Here is a 21412-nt window from a genome sequence, read left to right as displayed (position 1 = left end):
GAGCACATATCACGCATGTCGTACAATAAATTTATAAAAAGTCAAATAAAGTCATAGCTTCGTTAATAAATATTTTTTATACGATTGCCCGGGTTTTTATTCCCAGCGTAATCCACCCGGCAAAATTAAAAAGTATAAAAAAGTAACAAGTGAGACAAATTTATCGTACAGCCTCACATTCCAACGTAAATGGGTTGACGCCCATCCTTTTCATTTAAAATATAGTCCTCGTAATGTTTTAACCACGAGCCAAGTAATTTTATAATTCCTCAGTAAAAGAGATGGGCAAAGGGAACGTCCGATTTTTTAAAAATTTTTAAAAATGTCAAAAACATTTTTTTTATTTTAATTTACACTACGCCAGCATCGCAATCAAATTTTATTAAAAGTTATTTTTTTATTTTTTTAAAGCAACCCCATTTCGACCGGAAATGAAAAAAAAATTTTTCTAGCAATAGACTATTTTTTTAAAAAATCTACAATTAAAAAATTCCACGTAATGAAGAAATGATCTTGAAGTTAGCAGACAATTAAAAATTTTTAGGTTTTTTTTTTAACAATTAAATTTGAAGAAAAAAAAAAATTCAAAATATGCACAAGTAGAAAATTTAAAAAACTATAGGTGCAATTTTTTTAGATATTTTTTTTTTTTATAATTTACCGTCTAAAAAAAAGTCCAAAAATTATGAGACGTCGGCTAACTTCAGTATCATAGATCAAGAAAGCGCAAATTTTTATATAATCGTGACTTTGTCCGGCTCTCGCGCGAAAAAATATTTTTTAAAAACTACATTCCAGGGACTTTCGCTGATTATTATATATTTATATATATATCAGATGTTAGTAATTGTCGTTATTATTACGACTATTGCTATTATATATAATAATATTTGAGTAGAAAAAAAAATAAAAAATTGATAGTTGGAAGTATAGTGAGCGGATGATAGCTGGTTCATGGATCAGCATCAGATTCAAGCAATGCTAGCCGGATCGGGGTACTCCCACGCCAGAGAGCATACGAGAAAAAAAAATAAGAGTAATAAGAAGAGCAACAACGCAAGCAGACTGTACGTTTAGCCGGCGAGCCAGAGTAATTCCCCCAATTATAAAATTATTATCCTGCGGTTGGCACCCTCGGGCAACACGTCGTCCTACCTACACGCCGCGGTGCATTCTTCGTCTGTTTTATTTTTCTTTTCATTATTATTACCGGGTTATTTTTTTTTTTTTTAAATAAACTCGGCTTTTATAAACTCCGAGTACTCTTCGCGCCTGTAAGCTATCCTGCTATACTATCATATGGAATTATATTATTACAGATAAATTGTTAATCAGGGGCAGGTAACTACCATAAACGTGTTAGAAATAATATAGCCAGTGAAGAGGTAGGAGCAGGAGTGAAAAAAAAAATAAACATACGGGTTTAAGACCAAGGTGACCGCGGTTACGATTTTTCAGAGGACAGACCATGGATAGAGTCATTGGGTTTAATTTATACTGGGTGTTTAAGGAGCTGCTGGAAGGCTCGAGCAGGAAGTCGGGGCTCCAGGACGATGGAGGAGATAAAAAATATTTTCTCAAGTGTGGAAAAAAAATAAATAACTAGACTAAAAGCAACTAAACCCTGTGGTCTCCCACTCAAACCACTTCTTTATCCTCTTGCCTAGTATGTTCTATTTATATATATTATATCTACATCTATATCTATATATATGAGTCGTTCATAATCCTGGCCGGTTTCTGGCAGTGACTTTAACTGAATTTCGTGTCCGTATGGCCCACGATATCCTTTGTCTCGAGCACAACCAAACTCCAAGTGAAGACGTGCGTGAATCTTTACTTACATTCCGTTGGATCTGTAACAAATTAAAAGGTAAACATTTAATTGGTATTTGTTGCAGTGAAAAAGTTATTGTTATTTTAACCGATGGATAAAAGTGGATGTTTTGAGATTGGTGTCGGTATATGTAGCTCTGAGCTGAATTAAAAATAAAATCGGCGAGTTGAAGCGAAAAATAGCAAACTCATTGGACAAAGGTCACTCTCAGTGATGTAGTACAGTACTGTAGCACTAAAAAGTATAAAGAGATGCCGGAAATTGGCGAGCAGAGGAGCGAGATCGGCCCTTGAGGGTTGAACCGAGTGGACCCAACACGTCTCCGAACATCATTAGTCTCTTCTCATCCCCGGGCATCGAGCTCGAGATGATGGCTCGTCCCGGTCCCGAGAATATCCCAAATAGAACACACACTGAGCGAGGTCACTAACGGCGAGCATAATGCTTTCTATAGATATCCTATTGGCTTAAAAGGACAAGAATGTTTGACAGCCATTTTTCAGTGATCACTGATCAGTAATCATGAGGACCTATCATGCAGAGATCTACGGTCTGCTTACAATACTTAGCCACCCCTCGTTTATATATGTATTCTCATTTAAACGCTTAGCATACTGCGTTAATGAAAGACACACAAGCAGAGGTTATCTCGGATCTTTCTCTATTTTTCAATCTACGGCTTATTATCTCGCTCGCCCTCGAGATCGACAGTCTCAACAGCCGCTGACGAACCGGCTCTTTGCTCATCAGTCGAGACATTCCGGTCGCTTTGACGAGTCTCTCTCAAGCACCAGCTCAGAAAAAAAATATATATAAATAAATAAAAGATAAAGAGTGAGAATAAAAGGATCGCTCGAGAGCAGCCTAATGCCGTGGTATTGTGTACCTAGTTAGCGATGACCGCTAAAAGACCGCCCACGGGCCCGGCAAATTCAGGCACCTCGATCTCGCCATGGCGAGCCCTAACTCGCATCACTCACTTGCACTCACGGGCAACAAAAAAAATTATTGATCGATCGGAAATTAGCGGCTAAATGTCGTGGCCCGGAGCCACCACACGTCCGAATAAAGATCGTAATCGTCCGATTCCCAAGCGCCGATCCTTCTGCTCAAGGTATCATATCATACATGTTAAAATGTTTTAAATGTGTAGTAGATGGAAACGGCACTTATTTATCAGTCTCTCCCTCTTTCACTCGGTCTCTCAATTCGAGTCTCGACTTGGGGGCATCTACAAGCTGGAGCTTTAAGCGTGCCCGATCGTCTTTACTTGCAATCTTTTCCTCCACGTCCCAGCTCTCTCGATTACCCATAAATCAATGGCCGTAGCTTCAGGCTAAAACTAAATGCACTGCTTTACTTTGCTTTTTTGAACCGCTTTTTTTTTTCCACCCGACATTTTATCTTTTACTTCACTTAAGCTTATCGACACAAAAACAAAAAATACCTCAAATAAACTGCAAAAAACATGATGCATTAACATTTAAACAGATTGTAAGTCTCTTAACATGTGTAAAAAAAAATATTAAACGGTTATTTTTGTTCACGGCTGGTTAAACTATTTTTGTTTAGCTCTCACACGAGTACCTGGGACTCGTGCTGATGACTGATAATTGATAAATAACGTAGAGTAGATTTTTTATAATATTTTAAGTGTAAGGTATGCGGAGTGATTCAATTTAATTTATCCGCCTACATATTAATTTATATGCTGTGTGTGTTTGTATGTACGTTAAACTCTGAGTGAGGATACAGAGAGATCCAATCTCCGAGTAGCGAGAGCAGACTGTTATTTAATCTTATTCTCCTCCACTCCCATTGTCTCGATCACTCACGGCCGTCGCAATTAACGATTCACATTAACCGTAACATCAAAAAGACAAATCGCCTGGCCGAGATGTGTATTTGATAACAATTGTATATTTTTATAATCTTTATTACATTTAAACTGTTATTTTTTATTTTCATTATAATATTGCTATCATTGAGTCGCTATCTCGGTACACTTGGGCCCGGTTCGTTCTTCTAAGCATATGCAGCGAAAAATGAGGGATCTGATAAACGGAAACAGGATTAAGTATGAGAATGAGCGGGAGAGAAAGTTTTTAAAAATCTCTAGATTGATAACAACAAACAACTAAACCAGCCTTTAGTGGTAGGGGGGGGAGGATTCCTTGAAGATGAGTATGAAAATAATTCCAGTGCATGGATGTAGTCCACATACAACAATAATAGTGTATTAGAGAGAACATAACACAGAGAAGTTGTCAAGATGGCGCACTGAATTAATTAAATTAAGCCCTTACCTCCCTTGGCGACTGGGTAATCTCGTCATGTGGGATACGAGAGAATGAGAAACCACTCGGGAGTTTAATAAAAAAATATATTAGATTGTTAAGTATGTGAGAGTGAGATAAGAGATAGTAATAATGATAATGATAATGAAAATAATATGAATAAGAGAGTTGGCAAACGAACTGGACGAAGGAGCTCTAAGCTCGAGCTCAGTGGAATCTTTAGTTGAATCGGACAGCATCGATGCAAGTCATTCTAGTCATTGGCTGCTCCTTAGGCATCTCGTTCGGCCGTGAGTGAGTGAGTGAGTGAGTGAGTGAGTGAGTGAGTCAGTCTGCGTGCCTGCCTTCTTTCCTTTGCTGTTCGATCTTTCACGAAGACGAGGACGAGGTGTGTTTTGACGTTTGCCCTCACCCGGACAACAAAGTCCGACGCCTCTTCTCGCTCAGGCCGATGTACGCGATGCCCGATGCCGATTTATCGTCGCGATTTAAGATTATAGCTGTAACTATTTGCACGCCTGAGGAGACAAGTTTGTTCAATCACCAGGCGATTTTATTTTAGGCATAGCGCTGCGATAAAAATGTATTTACTATTTAATGAGAAGTGAAAGAAAGTTATTACTGTGATTTATTGGCTGGGGTATATATAATGGTTAGTGAAAATAAATAAGAGGAAGAAGAGGAGCAGCAAAAAATATACGGACTGAGATATGTCCTGATGTTTGTGGACTGTAAGGATGTGCGATGACGTCTTACATACCTGGAGGACAGTGCCGGGCTCGTTGACACTTGGCCCCGCGGCCGCTAAATCGCTTTCGAGACACGGTTGCCTCCTAACAAGTGAGCCACACCAAACAAAATGTGTCTCCCCCGCAGCGAGAGAGACGAGAATGAGTTAAGAAAGTATTTGGCTCTCAGTTCATTTTATCCCTGCATTTATATTTCATAAGTGAGACAAAGACGAGTTGACAGAATTTAAAACTCTTGAGCGAGATAGAGTATGCTGAAAAGACTACGAGTTAAATATATATATATATATGATACAAAGGATATAAAGGATGCAAATGCTCGTGCTGGCCATCAAAATCTAATTAACCGTCGAAAGAACTCAGCTGGATGAATGCCAAATGTTTTATAAAATGAGTAATCTAAAATAAGAGAGCAGTCTCGTTCATAGAATGGGAAAATAAAATTTAAAAAAATATAAATATCTAGACGTTAAATATATTTTATTTGTTGTTTATTGCATCGGACGTCGCATGTGCGTCGGTTGCATTTAGAAATAATATTCCATTTAGAGCAATAAAATATCTAGATGTCGTTACAGGCCGGTGGTTCATGTGCCTTGTCGTCCTTATATATAAAACCTCCATATACGAGATCGCGAACCAGCCGAGGATCTGCTTAAGAGCAGTCTCAGTCTCGGTGTCTATTGACTTAACATTTATTAACCGGTAATAAATAATATTTAGATACATATATACATTTAATTCACGTATCGAGCATGTACACAGCTAACGGTGCATGGGTGTGCATGCTAACCAGAACGTATAATCGATATAAATGAAAATAAATAAATAAAACTGATTGAAGATATTTGTCGTAATAATGTTGGATTTATTTAAGTTGTATCCGTAGTTAATCATCCGGTGAAAGACAAACGGTGTGAGTTGTGAGTAAGAGTGTGTAAGAAAGAGAGAGAGAGAGAGAAAGAGAGTGAGCGTGTGTTGTAACCGATTGGTGAGAAGAAAAATGTAACCAGCCCGCTGGCAAGAGTATAGCATAGTACTTCTGATGAGTTAATTGAACATACACACAAGTCGGTGGTGTTTTGAGCATTTGATTTATAACAACATCTCTCATTCACTCACTAACTCACTAACTCACTCACTCGCCGACAAAATTATTTAAATCGGTCCTTTTCTCGCTCGTGATAGTTTTATCATTCTCATAACACAACTCGAGAAGTTGGGCCTTGTGGAGTTGTGAAGAGAATAATCATCCTGGTCATGAATATTCAAACGTGGTAATCAAGCGACTGTGATATTTTAATTGGAATTACACCATCAGCTATCTTATATTATATATTATATACATTTACCACAACCTCGACTACAAGCTAAGAGCGACGAGATACGAGGTACAAGCTAAGAGCTACAAGCTACAATACATGACACGAGCACTCGTCTCGATCACTCGGATAATAAACTATCAGCGAGCCATCTATCACAATACATCCCATGTATATTTTATATTTACTCATTCAAATTTATAGTTATCCCATTTGTATGTAATCAAATCTGCCTCTACCTCTTCCTCTACCTCTCCCATTTTTTGTACTCTCGTTTATTTATTTTTAAATACATTGATAGTTTACTTTAACTGTCACGGTCCACGACATTTCGCTGAGTTTGTTCACTCGATCATATCCGCCAGTGGGAGGCTACGAAATTTAAACTCGGATCATTTATAATAATTAGCGAGTCGACGTGATCAAATCGGGTGATGAGTCTACGGCGCACACGTGGATGTTACTTCGGACCTACCAAATAACAATAATGATGATAATAATGATGATGATGATGATGATGGTCGAGTGTATTATGTGAGAGTAAAGAGTTTTTAAGGTATGAGATGAAGCAGGCCCTTGGGTCGTGGGTTAAATGCCAATCGTGGCTCAGTATTGTACTCAAAACGCCTGGGGCCTTAAAGGATCCAAGTGTGCCAAACATAACGCAGTTTTATTTAACTGTTGGCTCGGTTTATTTTATTTTTTTTCGCGGTTAATTTTAAAATGACTTATTGAGGTTATCGGTTTTGAATTTCATTAGCATTTAAGATCTTTTTTATTTTAACATGTCATTTAATTATTTAAGTTGTATTGTGTGACTGTTTTTTTTTACTGGGTGTGCAAAAGTATCGGTGTGTGTGGATAAAAAGTCGGAACGGTTTTTCTCAACTCACCCACGCATTGAGGATACTTTTTATATAGAGGGTGTACAAGAGTGTGTTCCTTGTTGATTCTTAACGTGGAATTTCGTTATTAATATTTAGCGGCGTTGTATTAATGTGGTAGTTATTATTGCGGTATGTATTTAAATAGCTGACTGACACGTCCATAAAGTACGTGATGCGCTGTAGAAAATAAAAATGGCTGTTGGCTTGCAGAGACACTTTGGTTTGCGGATATTATGATTAGAAAATAAATAAAACGGCGAGTGAAAAATGAAAAGATATTTTAGCTGGATGGGATTTTAGATGAGAATAAAATGTTAAGTAAGGATATAAGTACACGTGGACGTTGGATTCCTTGATGAATTTAAAAGTTTTTGCAGTCCCCGAAAAAAGATTTAAAGATCAAAGGACCGTTTGAAGATCGAAGTAGTTTCCGATGTCAACGACTCTCAAGCGCGTTCCAGCGCATTTGCCCTCGGTAATTCGCGATTCGTGTCGATCGTAATTCTCAACTCAACTCAACTCTCCTCTCATCTGAGTGTTTTGCGCCCGAGAGTATGCTGTACAAACAGCCGAGAGTGTATCAGAGCACAAGGGTCCAGGGAATAACAGCCGGATTTACATGCCGGGCGGCAAATTAACACAGGCAAGTCCAGAGTGCCCTTTCCTGTTCGATCGGTCCACTTGGGCTTTGAAAAACAAAACAACGTCAAAACAAATCCCCCGAAAATTCCTCAGTCTTTCGAAAACGAAAAGGAACAACAAAATACCAGGTTTATAAATACAAGCTATTATACAATTACTCATTGCAGTGAGTCGAAAAAAATGTAATAGCAACTAGTACCGCGAGGTTCGTGATGATCGTGAGAGCCAGAAGGATGTCCATCCTCATATTTGCGTACTGATCAGTAAATACACGAGTCTCAAAAGACCGATATATCTTAAACTCGGTTGTTTAAGTCGGCTATGGAGGTTCGCGATCGGCGATTCTTGTAAACGCTCGGGTTGATATCGCTCACCGATCACGATTCGCCCACGGGACCATGATCAACAGCAGATCCGATGTACAATCCGGTCAATATCAGTTGTCATGAGCCATGAGCCCCTTGAGATCTTACAGAAGTACTAGTGTTACAAGTATGCATGCGCTTTTCAGTGTAAGAGATAGGGACAATCTTTTATCTAGTTATCCTAGTTCTGCATACACTTCAAGATCTTGTTGTTCCCGGTGATGCTGCTGCTGATGGTGTTGTTCTGCTATCTTATTGTACAAACGCTCTATGGTTGTAGCCATTGTTTAGCTCCTTTGCTCGACGGTAAATTTCCCATGGATATTTACAGTACAAGCAGGTTCAATGTCGTCGATAAAATCGATAGAAATGCTCACAGCCCGAGGGCCACTGCCTGCTGCTGCTGCTGCTTCTGTCGAGCTGACTGCTACCGAGCGTCACGAAGGAGCCAACGAATTGCAGGACTATTGGCACGACATACATACAACATCAGCCACAATAATAATAGTAACAACAACAACAACTGCGGCAGCAGCATCAGTCGAATAGCTGCGGTGCTAGTGTGGATGGAAAAAGTGGTGGTGGTGGCGAAGCACTGCCAGCGATGCATATATGCTACTGGGCTAGGCTAGTTTAGCATGTAGTATGTAGTAAATATTGAAATAACAGAAATAGTAATGATAAAAAAAAAAAAAAATTGGTGATTTATTACCCGCCAGCGGAATATTACGAATGAACGTCAGGCGGCGGTCACAGGGGGTGGGTCGGGGTGGCCCGTGCATAAAACTAGTTGTGCCAGATTCGACAAAATAAATCCGAGGTACTTTGGAATAAAACGTTTCAAATCGAATAAAGATCCTAGCACTGATATCTCCCCGAAATCCCAACCGATCGTATCGTATCATACCATTTTATAACTAATATCATCTCCAACTAGTTCTTGGTGTGCATATTCCTTACCTTGTACACTGTTTTATAGATATATCTGTATAATCTATTTAGATATAAATTCAGCATGTATACATAATGGATAGATGGATGGATGGTGCACCCCCTCGAGAAATCGGTAATAATAAAGCCGTTTTTTAAGATCATGGATCACGCGATACCGAGCCACCGGGTTTATCTTCAGCAATATTACTTAAATATACATTTATATACATTTAATTATTGGGTTATTTATTTTAACCATTACTTATATAGATTTTTTTATCCTCAAGTAATATCTAGACAGAGTAATTAATGGTGTGCATATATTGAGGATTTATATAAAATTTTTTTAAGTTTTTCTGATGAAGAATGTTTTGACAGGTGGAAAAGTTTATAATTTAGGTATTGAATGATACGAAATGGAGATGGAGACGGATAAAAATAAACAAAGTCTCATTACCTGACTTGTCTATGGATAATCGAATAAAATGCAGGCATCTTGATCACGATCAACACTCGTATCGGTGTAGCACTCGTGAGCGTCCTAAAACAACAATGGAGGCATTAAGATGATGTACGGCCGCATCGGTTGACCCTCTGATTCAGAAAAGGTGTTCGAATAAGCCCGGGAACGAGACTGGAAGCAGAGTCTCAACTCATAAATGAGAGAAACAACAAATAAAATATCGAGAAGATAAAAAGAGAGAGGGAGAGGTGAAGAGGAAAGAGACAGAGTGACGTGTGGGTGTCGGTTTAATGCTGTCTTCACATGTACATTTGAATATGTCTGTGGATCTGATCCTACTGAGCGCTAAATGTGTACGTGTATATTACACGGGGCTAATGGCGAACCTCTGATTGGTCAGAGTGTGGATGAGGATTCAGCTTGCGCATTTACGGGCCTGATTAAATATATATTAAAGAAGAAGAACGAGATGAATAATAATAACAAGAGATGTGGCCTGTACACCGCAGGGGTCGAGGTATTTTGAGGGGTTACCTCGCGAGTTCCTTGAGGGTGCGGTCGCGGCCATCTGATTTAACTCGGCCCTCTTTTACACTCAACTCTATATATATATATGAGCTGGAGGTGAGCCAAATGAGGAATGAGTGCACCCGACAGAGAAAGAGCAACAATCGGAGCTGAGGATAAAATAAAACTAACCCTCTTCTTAACGAACTAACTCGTCGCGCTTTGATCCACTGCCTATTTAATCTTAACTTTTATTTATCGATGAAAATATTTTTCAACCGAAATCTGGCTAATGAATAACGCGCATCGTTGCCGGGTGTTAAATATTGCAGACTAAATTGGCGAATAAATTTGATGAAAAAAAAAAAATGTCTCTATAGATTTTAAAACAGACAAACCACGTTAACGATTATTTATATATATTAAAGCAAGTTAACCCCTGTTTAAATGACTCGTCTGTCTGTCTAGTTGTTATATATTTTGTTCTAGCTCAAAGTAGACCTATAACGATTAGTTTTTATTGGAAACGGAAGTCGGTAGTTAACTACAGCCGTTGTCAAGGTAGACCAAACGTTGCTATGTAAATTATAAATATATTTGTATGTATGAGTTATTGGACTCATTAATAATCCGGAAAGATAGAAATCAGGAGTCTGATGAATCCGTCAATGTCCATTGAAATATTTCCCATTATGATACTTTCATTGAATTCACTCTTTAAGTCACATTTGTAACTATTAAATGAATTTATTTATCTGTATATTGTGTTGGTTTTTGTTGGTGACCAAAGGGGACTACCGGGTGTCCGTGAAAATGTTTGCGTCTAATGAGCCGATCATAATGGGCACGGCTTGGCCTCGACGAGCCTCGACAGCACAGTAGCAGCCCAGGAATAACGCGGGAATACACAGAAAGTTATCGGACTCAAACTTGGCCTCGAATCCTGAACAAAAATCCATCGGCAACCACACGAGCAAGTGACAGTATTTATCATCAGAGCATGTGACAGGCTACTTTTTGTGACCGATCACGCACTTCTGATCTTGAGACAAACAATATTTATTCCTCAAACAAATATATAAATATCTTGTTATTTATTTATTTCGCTACATCGAGACTCGTGTCCATCAAGAGAATTAATAAAAAATTTAAATCGTCAGACGTAAAAAAAAGTTAAGCAAAAATTAATTTATGGCTAAGCAAACTAGAAACGGTAAAAAAATCTAATGAAGCCTCCTTTCTCGCAGTAAAAGATTACCCATGATAGTAAAAATTACTTAGCCATAGGTAAGATCTTATCATCAGTTGTCATACTAAATCGAAAGGAATAAATCATTTTAATAGCATCAACTTTATTTTACTAATACATTTATAGAATGTTCGTTTAAACTCTAATCATCATTATAATTAATTTAGAGAAGAAGGAGAGGCAAATCGGACCCCTTAAAAATAAATAAATGTCAACAGTAAAAGTTGTTTTCTCGTCAGAATTTTTTTACAGTCTTTGAATGGACATTTGCTGTCATATTTTTTAAATATTTAAATATGTATGGTATTTAGTAGGGCCAGGATTTTTGCGTTAATTTAAAAATAATTAATAATTAGTGGTGTGAAATTTTTTATATTACGGGGAAAGTATTGGTCTTATTAAAAAAATTTTCAAACAAAAGTTGTAGGAAATTTAATTTTCTAAAAATAATGTCTCTTATATTTTTTTCTTAGGACTAATAAAAAAGCCGTAATTTCAAAATTAAGATTTTCATAATTAATCAAATTTTGAATCATTCATTATGAATCTTAATTTTTGAATCGCGGTGAAAATATTGGTCGTATTAAAAAAATTTTCAAACAAAAGTTGTAGGAAATTTAATTTTCTAAAAATAATGTTTCTTATATTTTTTTCTAGGACTAATAAAAAAGCCGTAATTTCAAAATTGAGATTTTCATAATTAATCAAATTTTGAATCATTCATTATGAATCTTAATTTTTGAATCGCGGTGAAAATATTGGTCGTATTAAAAAAATTTTCAAACAAAAGTTGTAGGAAATTTAATTTTCTAAAAATAATGTCTCTTATATTTTTTTCTTAGGACTAATAAAAAAGCCGTAATTTCTAAATTGAGATTTTCATAATTAATCAAATTTTGAATCATTCATTATGAATCTTAATTTTGGAATTACGGTGAAAATATTGATCGTATAAAAAAATCATAAGAGACATTTGTTTTAGAAAATTGAATTTCCTACAACTTTTGTTCCCAAATTTTTCTAATAAGACCAATATTTTCGCCGTAATATCAAAAATTTGAACTACTCATTTCAAAAATAAGGCAAAAATCTTGTTCCTAGTAATTAGTCATCACGGATATTAATTTAAGGCGTAGCCTAATTTTTTTTGTATACAGGACAGATAGAGTAGAATTAAAAAAATGAATAACAAAGTGAGGTGTGAGGTCAAGGGCTTTAATGGCATATTTGCAGAGGCAAAGAGGGTGGAGAAGCACACCTCGTGCAGTGAGATAAGTCATAATAGCGTCCAGCAGTACAGAGAGACAGAGACCCGAGCGTTGTTAATAGTCAACACGGGATCACACCGAGATAGCGCGCTAATGCACGCATTTATTTGAAATATTAAACCAACCACGGTCCTTATGTATACTTATATTGTGTGCACAGGAGAAAGAATGAGAGAGGAGAGGCATTCATATCTATACATAAATATATTAATGTGTAAATGTATAAATGTATAAATGTATGAGTGTATAAGCGAATACTTGTCTTATTATTTACAGGCTGATAGCAAGCGTTCAGGGACAATTATTAATGATGATAATTAGCTCAGGATTTTAACCAGGCACAACGTGACTTTATGATTGTATCCAACTCTAATATGCATGAGCTTTAAGTTTTAATCCTTAAGATTACCGGCATCAATTATTGGATTTTTACAACCGGAAATTATTCAATTAAACTCCTTCTATTCTTTGAAATTTAAATGAATAAATTTACTAAAGTATTCGATCGAGCTGTGGAATAGTTACAAGTAATAACTGATCTATAATAATAATAATAATTTATTAAATGGCTGGCAATATCTCATTAAGATCCACCCCCGCACTCCCATCAGCAGAAAAAGAAAACGAAATTAACGGAGTGAACAAGGCACCACAGATTCAAATCGAATTTGAAACACGTATGTCTAATGTATTAACAAGTACAAGCCCATCGCGATTATATTACCGAGTATAAATATATGTATGAGTAAAACCGAAACTCATCGTCGAAATCGAACGACGACCCGTACCGATGCAATTCATTTGTTATCTTCGGACTGCATATGAGCAGCAACAAAATAACACAACACACAATACCCATGGAGCGCGTAGCGTTTCACGATGAAAGTGAAAGGAGATCGGGTGATGGGGGAGGAAGAGGGGGAGGGGATCATGGGCATACAAATGAATAAGGAATGCTGGTGGAGGCGGTGGTTTGTGGTGTGAGAAACTCGTGAGCCCGGGATGACACTTCTCTAAGGTGATTTATACGTGTTGGTCTGGGTGACCATCATCATCTCACGGAAAGATCTACAGGATCTCCCAGTTAGTTAGCCTCTCAACTTATTCTCCGTACGGCTCTGGATGATAGTTAACCTCCCAAGTAAATGCTTGTATTCAACCTCTCATTCTCTTATATTATTAATACATATTTAAGAGCGCATATATATGTATACATGGATATATAATGCATGTGATGAGGAGTGTGCGTGGAACTAGGCTGCTCGCGTCGCGTTGGGTGGCATTTTCGTTACGGAAAAATAAATAAAAATTTCCATTAATGCATACTCAAGTGACAACTATGAATTACTGGCCTTTTTACAGAATTATCAGATGATTAATTATCGGATTTATCTGCGGTATTAATATTAATTACCGTAACTATAAATATAAATAAAAAAAATAATTAATTTTATTTTGTTAATCGTCTGTTATCTTATTCGAGCAGAGATTTGACATTGGAGTGATAAATAATGGTATGTTGTTAAATATGGTTAGATATGATTAAATATGAATTATATATGATCGTATTTAAACAACATTTATATTTATTTTCTCGGCCCGGAGTACGTAGCAATGTAGCTTTTGCTGGCAGGATGAGTGCTGCCCTCAACGATACATTTAAATAACTACCTGGTCCGGGGGCTTCGTAGCTGGCTCGAGAACCAGCCGATTAATCATTTTGCTTATTCAATATCTCACGGCTAATGTGTCGAGTGAGATTATTTGCTTCCCGAGTCACCCTGCACTCCCTTTATTTTATTACTTTATTTTCTTTCCGTTTGTTCATTCAACGTTTTTTATAAAACATCATATTAGCTAAGTATATATTTTTGTACTCTTATTATTCGTGTTTTAGCCCGTTTATGTTTACTCTTGAATTTATGAGTGTGATTCCAACCACGTGCCATCGATACTGTGTGTACAATAATTATAATCGCAGAGGATGCACTCGAGGGGTTTTTTAAATTTAAATCATGTCCCGCATGTCTTACCAGATTTATTTGTTATTTTTATTTATACGACTCGTTCGTTTTTTTTTTTTTTTTGACATTTTTTATTTTTATTTAACTTCTTTGCATTGTAATGCGTCGAGTGCCATCAACAAGAGCTGGTAGAATTAGCGCCTCGCTATAAATTAACATACGGGACCCAAAAGGACCTTTTTTTCTCCCTCACTCAAACATTATATTCATGACGATGACGATCGCGACGACGACACTGAGTACCAGCATTAACTGTGTAAATAAACTTGCTTGTAAGTGGTCGGACAGGAATTAGTGTTTTACGCGTAAAAACAAGAGGTTAAAAAAAGGGTTCGTACATTATTTTTAAGTTGTGTAAATACACATGCTAATGAAAATAACTTAAAATATTTCCACTAAAGCCATAAAAATGACTTATTAATTACAACAAAAAAATGGCAAAATGGGTACGGCATAATTTTGTAGTTTTATTTAATACGAAGACTGTAATTATAATAATAGATGTGTAAAATTACTTAGCTTGGCAAATATATTAATATTAAAGCACCCTCGTAGGATTTTATTCAGTGGAGAGTAACGAGTCCTGATATTGAATGTGAAGGAAGAGCCGGCAAGCCTCGGGGTCGCGATTATTTAACGCGGCATCCTCAACGTCCGTCGGGGGGAACGAATTACGTTGGCAACGCGTTCAAGAATGCCTTGGAGTTTTTCAGCACCACCATTTCTCGTCACTACATACATATATGTGCCTATATATATTTTTGTATAGATATATGTGGATGGTTGTATACATTTACGTGGAGCCTTTTCTTCTTTACTCGGCCGCGAACGACGGCGACGGGGGTAAACAGACGAAATTATATCGAAGAAAAATTACCTCGAGATAATAGTGATTAATGATCCAGTGCGCTAGCAGAGCTCAGTTGGGGCATGTCGGTAAAATATTATGTCTGCACGCGGATCCGAAACTGCCCATATGAGTCTTCAATCTTCACTGTTTTGCTTATACGTATTCAGACTTGGCCTCGCGATTTAATCCAAATCTCGCGATATGCAACTTAAATGTTCGCGCATGTTTGTTAATAAATTTTTTATCAGCATCATTTATTTTTCTACTCGTTATTGAATTTTGGAATTTTTTACTGATCATGATTTTTGCAGACAAAGGGCCGAGACGGGACGGAAAATAAAAATACTGACAAGTTTTTTTTTTTTTTTACTTCTGTCGCTAAAGAAGCTTTTATTGATACGATTCAGTCGTTTTTAAAAATTCAAAGTATGGGGCAAAATGGATTGTCTAGATATTTTAAAATTTAAAGGATTTTTTTAAAATTCTTATACCCAATGAGCCAAAACACGGGGAATAAAATAATAAAAGAAAATTATTGTCGACTTATTTAGGCGGAATTATTGAGAAATTTTCACAATAAGATTTTGAAATGACAGTGAAGTTAGCAGACATTTGAAATTTAAATAAATTTTTTTAAATAGATAAATAATAAAAAAAAAATATTTCTAAAAAAATGCACATGTAGAAATTTAATAAACTATACATGCAATTTTTCAAAATATTATTTTTAATATTTGTTTTTATGTTAAAAAAATCAAAATGTTGTTAAATGTCTGCTAACTTAATAGTCATGATTTTGAAATCCGATTTTTTATTTTAAAATTTTAGGAGGCCAAAAATTTCGCATTGTAAATTTTTTTGCACCCCTCGCTTGTACATAGAGCAGTTATGAAGCAAAATAAAGGAGTAAAGTCATTAATTTTGATACAGATGCGACAAAAGTATGAAAAATATTGAATAACATTCCCTATAAAACGCGATATGTAGAGTAGTTCGTAAAGTGTAGGTCACGCCATCTAGCGCTTTGTCCAGGAAATTAATGAGCCGTGCGAAAAGACTTAACTACGACTACTAGCAGCATTATTACTATTAAAAGCTATACTACTAAGTGATGGAGTAACAGAACGCTCCAGACGAGAAGCAATCTTCCCTAATTAACACATTTAAACTAATCAAAGTCGGTTGGGTCATTCCCATTTAGTACGAACCCACTCGCTTAGATTTAACAACCGTTTCTTTCTTATATTAATTCTAATTATTTATTACATACACTACCAGTGGGTAGACTTTACTAAAATCATCGCCGAGTAAACTCAATTTCACTATTCCAACTCATTTAAATTTTTTATTTTTAAATTTATACTCAAAGCTGAACCCTCTTGACGTTATTTTAATTCAAGAAAAAATATTAAAATAAGGGCATCATTTTTTTAGTCAAAGGAAATTTTTAATTTCATTCAATTCGAGTTTTTTTTTGTCTCGTTTTTAAATAAAATTTTTTGTTTTACGTAATACAGTAAAAGAACGGAGGAATACATTAAAGTTACGAGAGAATGAGAAATGGAGTTTGAGATGAATATAATTGTTGTGTAGAAGTAAGAAGTAAGAAGCCTTTGGTGATGTCGCGTTCTCGAGATTCTTTTAGTCGTAAGGTATATATACAAATATATATATATATATATATATATATGATAGCCATGATGTTTGTGTCGTGGAACGAGTGCTCAAGTAAAGATCACCGGGTCGATGTGACCTGAGATAGCGAAGCTAAAGTTGCATTGAGTCGTGTCGGAAGAGTCTAGATATATCCGCGCGTGTTAAACACGTGCCTAGTAAAATATTTAAACCAGTTTACGTCGTGACTCTTTTCTCGCCTGCACTAAAAAATACCGGATAATGAGAAGGGTCAGCTTGAATTACTCCAAAAAATTATTATTCATACTTTCGGTGAAAAAATTCACTTTTTAAATTTTTTCATGATTTTTTGCTTTTAATTTAATTACTAAGTAATTGAATAAATTAATTTTTCTGCTGTTCTGTCAATTGAAGAGGCATGAAATGGATTCGAAGAGTAACAAAATTTGATTTTATTTGAAGAGCGATATCAGACGATCGGCGCCATCTGTGAATGCACATATGGACTACGCACATGCTGGACTGTGGTCTGAGCAGTCTGTATATCCAGTTACTACTGAGTAAGGTATAGTTCGAATGAGCTAAACATTGAGCAGTTTGTTGTGCTAGTATAGTGCTGCTCGAGAAATGCTCTTTACTCTATTATATCGGTCGATCAGAGCTTCGGTACAACAAAAAATAAATAAAATAAAATTTATAAAAAAACCTGTAGTTTTTTATATGACACTTGTTTCTACGATAAACATTTACGGGATTGATAGACAACCTCAGGGACTATGAATTTTTTTTTTTGTTCATTGAAAGGCAAAAAACACATTCTCGCTTTTTTGTGCGATAGTTGATGAATTAATTGATAAAAAAATACATTATTAATAATAAAGAATATGAAAAATATTATTATTATGATGAAAAAGAAGGTTGTATTGATGAGTGGTATGAATTTTTCTCATAAGGATGCCGATTAATTTACGTAACATTTTTTAAAATTTCATAGAAATTGAATTTCTAAGGGGGTCTGGATATTATTAACTCGAAAAAGCCACGTAAAGGAAAGCAGAACGCCTTGGAGACGCCCGGAAGGTCTTTTCATCCGGATAAATATTTGAAACGTCTCCTGACAGTCTTGAGAGGTTCATTACGCAGGATTACCAAGAGAGCGACGACTACTCATATCGAAGACTTAGAATTCTCACCGTGACGCATGAATCAAAGTATCTGGCGAGTCCTCTTGATTCAAATGGAACGAATTAGTTCGTTCGCCTACCACCCTCCAATGTCTTGGAATCGAAATCTTAAGTCACCATCAGCAACTCCATCCTCTTTACATTCATTATTGTATGCTCTCCCACACCACCGTCTCGCTCTCGTTCATCCCACACTCTGACATATTTTCCGAGTATGACGTTCGCGGGCCATCGATCGGCCGTCTATTCAATAAAAAATAACTCTCAGTTCAGTAGAAGACTCCAACATAATCTCCAGAGTTCATAATTGATCAAATTTTCAAGTGCAACTTTCATTTGATTTAACTTCGAAACAATCAGTTCTACGTCAAATATTACTCAGTACTTTTTTGTAGCAAATTTCATCCTCTATAAAATTATTCCTATACATTTTCACCGTATCTTCAACCGTTGGTCCGTTATTTTCAAAAAATGTAAGGAAAAGCCGATGAATTATGAAAATGACGTTTATTTGCGAAAAAAAATAAAATAGCAGAAAATAAAAAATATATGAGCATTAAATTTGGGTTCTAGCTGTCGTAAAGAGGTCTGGTGGCATGAACAATAATTTAAACTGATTTAAAATTAAGATCCCCAGGTAGCTCGGTTGATGCACATTACGAGAGCGTCAAATTAATGGCCGTTCAGAGTATGATGTATGCATTGAAAACTATTAAGTATTAAAATACACAGATTGCATTACCTCCCCCACACTTTGTGCACAAATATACAGACGATAATGCCCCGTTTCCTGCAACAGCGACTACCACTACTACCAAGAGGTTTAGCTCGAGCAAGACCAAGACCAAGACGACAACAGCGACGACGATTCGCTTCAACAAAATTGCCACTATTATTCTTATTATATTTTATTTATTATACGCGCCGACCTTAATCCAACCTGGCGGCCTCGATATTGCAACCAGCACGACATTTCTTCAGGCGTGTACACGCCCGGATGTGCAATGCCGATAAGGTTATTCCCTTTATTCCCTCGAATAAATGTATTTTATGATAACGTCGATGAAGTAAAATGTAACTGCAAAAATTATCCTTATCGCCAAGATAAATCTACACGATACATTATATCAAGTATTTTATATACATATATATGAACCTATAGATACTTGTATACATATAATCTTCCTTTTTAGATAATATAAATGGTTGTGTAGATATGTAATGTGATGCTTTAGGGCTGTCGATAATAAACCTTTTCAAGCATCGTTCACTTTCAATCGACGCGATTTCGTTTACGCAACCCAACTCATTACCGACAAACGTGTACGCTTAATAAGTACAAGCAGCGGGAGCAGGAGAGTCATCAAACCAGCGTGTTCTTGGTACGCCGAACATCTTCTTAAAGAAATCGTCTCGGTTCATTAACGATCCGCATCATATTCTTCACTTACGCTCACTCTTTTTTTCGTCTCTCTTAATATTTTACTTTATTTTCATCTCTTTTCCTTCACGCACCATTTTTCTCTGGCAATTCTTTCACACTTACGCGCTCCCCCGATTCATTCTTTTGTATACAAACGCTTGGAAAAGCCTCACGAATTTTTTCCCAGCTCGAAAAAAAAATAAAAAAAAACTTTAAATCCTCTCAAAGACAACTGCAGAGACAGTATTGAAGATTCAGCCGAGGGTCCGCAATCGGTTCGAGATTCATGCTTGAGTATGCAGAGCGAAAAAATTACGAGCACGTAAATCAATACGTATGCTTTTAATTAAATATCTGAATAAATTATTTTCTGTGTTTTAAATCATGAGGATTTGAAAAAAAAAAAAAAAAAAATTATTTCTAATTCTAGGATATCTAACAAATTAGTGAGTTCTTTTGGCGGTCGTAATTTAGCGAAATATAACTTTCACAAAAGATACAGCGAGGGCAATTAATTTAAACTGTGCCTACGTTTGGTCGAGCAAGCAGAGCAACGGGAAGAGGATGAAAACCTAGACAGAGGTTTAAGGAATTCCCGAAACCAAGAGTTTCAGAGTCGATCGGATCTATATACACATAAATAGATAGACAGAGAATGCCCGAGTCCTTTATTCTTAAGATATATATATGTATATAAATATGTGTATCCCGCAACTATTTCTACTCTACTCCGTTCTCTATCAAGCCCCCAATCTAATTAATAACGGATCGGCGCCTAATTCCTCCGTATTTCGGCTATAACCTCGCTGGCACAGTGAACCCGGCGTACCACTGATTTTTATCTTGTTCATTCTCCAGCAGTTAACGTCAACGGCATCATATTAAACCCGAGAGCTCATCGATCATACGTACGAAGTGGATAGGCTGCTGATGGCGGCTCGATTTAAATTGAAACGTTCGGTTGTGAAACAATAAAGGAAGTGGTCGGTGCGAAATTAAACAAGGCAATATCTCGGGAGGGGACCACCTCAAAGGAACTTTTACACCCGATTGGACGCCGACCACTCGGTTCGACCGACTGACTACTCTACGAGAAATCTCTGTGAGCCAGCACTGCGTTAAAAGAGAGCCAAGGGGTAGCCAGCGCAAGAATTTCTAATAACGAACGTCCCACCGCAACTTCAGTCGCCTGCATGCTTTTCGCTTTAAACTATTTGACTATACTTGTACCGATAAAATGGACACGAGCAATCCCGTTAAATATTTTTATATTATACATACAGTTTGAAATTTAAGTTTTACAATTTAATTGTCAGTGCTCGGGTAGATACTCAGCAGACGGGGTGGGGAAGCGGGATGTGGATTAGGTCAATTGAAAATAATGCCTTGAAATTGAATTTAAGTCCACAAACGTATCCCAAAGAACGGTTGATTAAAATCATTCAAGAGACTGCTTTTCGACTGGTTTTATTTACATCCGGCGTGTGATAGCGAGAAAGAGCAGACTACTCCGACTGGCGGGTTGATTTGATTCTCGTGTTACAATCGTCGAAACGTAAGAATGGATGCGGGTCTAATCGGTTCCGATCGTCCTCGATGATAATGCCAGGCCGATAGAAAGAAAGACAAAGACTGAGAGAAAGAGAATTGAGAATAAGAGCGAGGAACTGAAAATAAGAAACGGGAATTTTATAAAATGAAAAGTTGCGAGAGTGAGAAATAAAAAGAAGAGCGAGTATGGCTGAGCAAATGAGGATGAGCCGGGTATGGGAGCGTT

At 36.6% G+C, this 21412-nt stretch overlaps 1 long non-coding RNA gene across 2 annotated transcripts in view; it reads right to left on the bottom strand.

Moving 5' to 3' along the window:
• Positions 1-673: 673 nt before the first annotated feature.
• The window catches only part of LOC130663989 (uncharacterized), an 84626-nt gene continuing 63887 nt past the window's right edge, over positions 674-21412 (bottom strand). The window contains exons 4-5 of one of the 2 annotated variants that reach the window (XR_008989278.1): positions 9490-9573; positions 674-1856 (exon numbers count right to left, since the gene is read on the bottom strand). This is a non-coding gene — a long non-coding RNA (uncharacterized LOC130663989). The remainder of the gene's footprint in view (positions 1857-9489; positions 9574-21412) is intronic. The other variant, XR_008989277.1, reaches the window with a different exon arrangement.

Source organism: Microplitis mediator, chromosome 2, assembly GCF_029852145.1.
Source record: "Microplitis mediator isolate UGA2020A chromosome 2, iyMicMedi2.1, whole genome shotgun sequence".
In the NCBI taxonomy this organism is placed as follows: domain Eukaryota; kingdom Metazoa; phylum Arthropoda; class Insecta; order Hymenoptera; family Braconidae; genus Microplitis; species Microplitis mediator.
The sequence above is the reverse complement of the archived record's forward strand: the minus strand, read 5'-3'. Positions and strand labels throughout refer to the sequence as shown.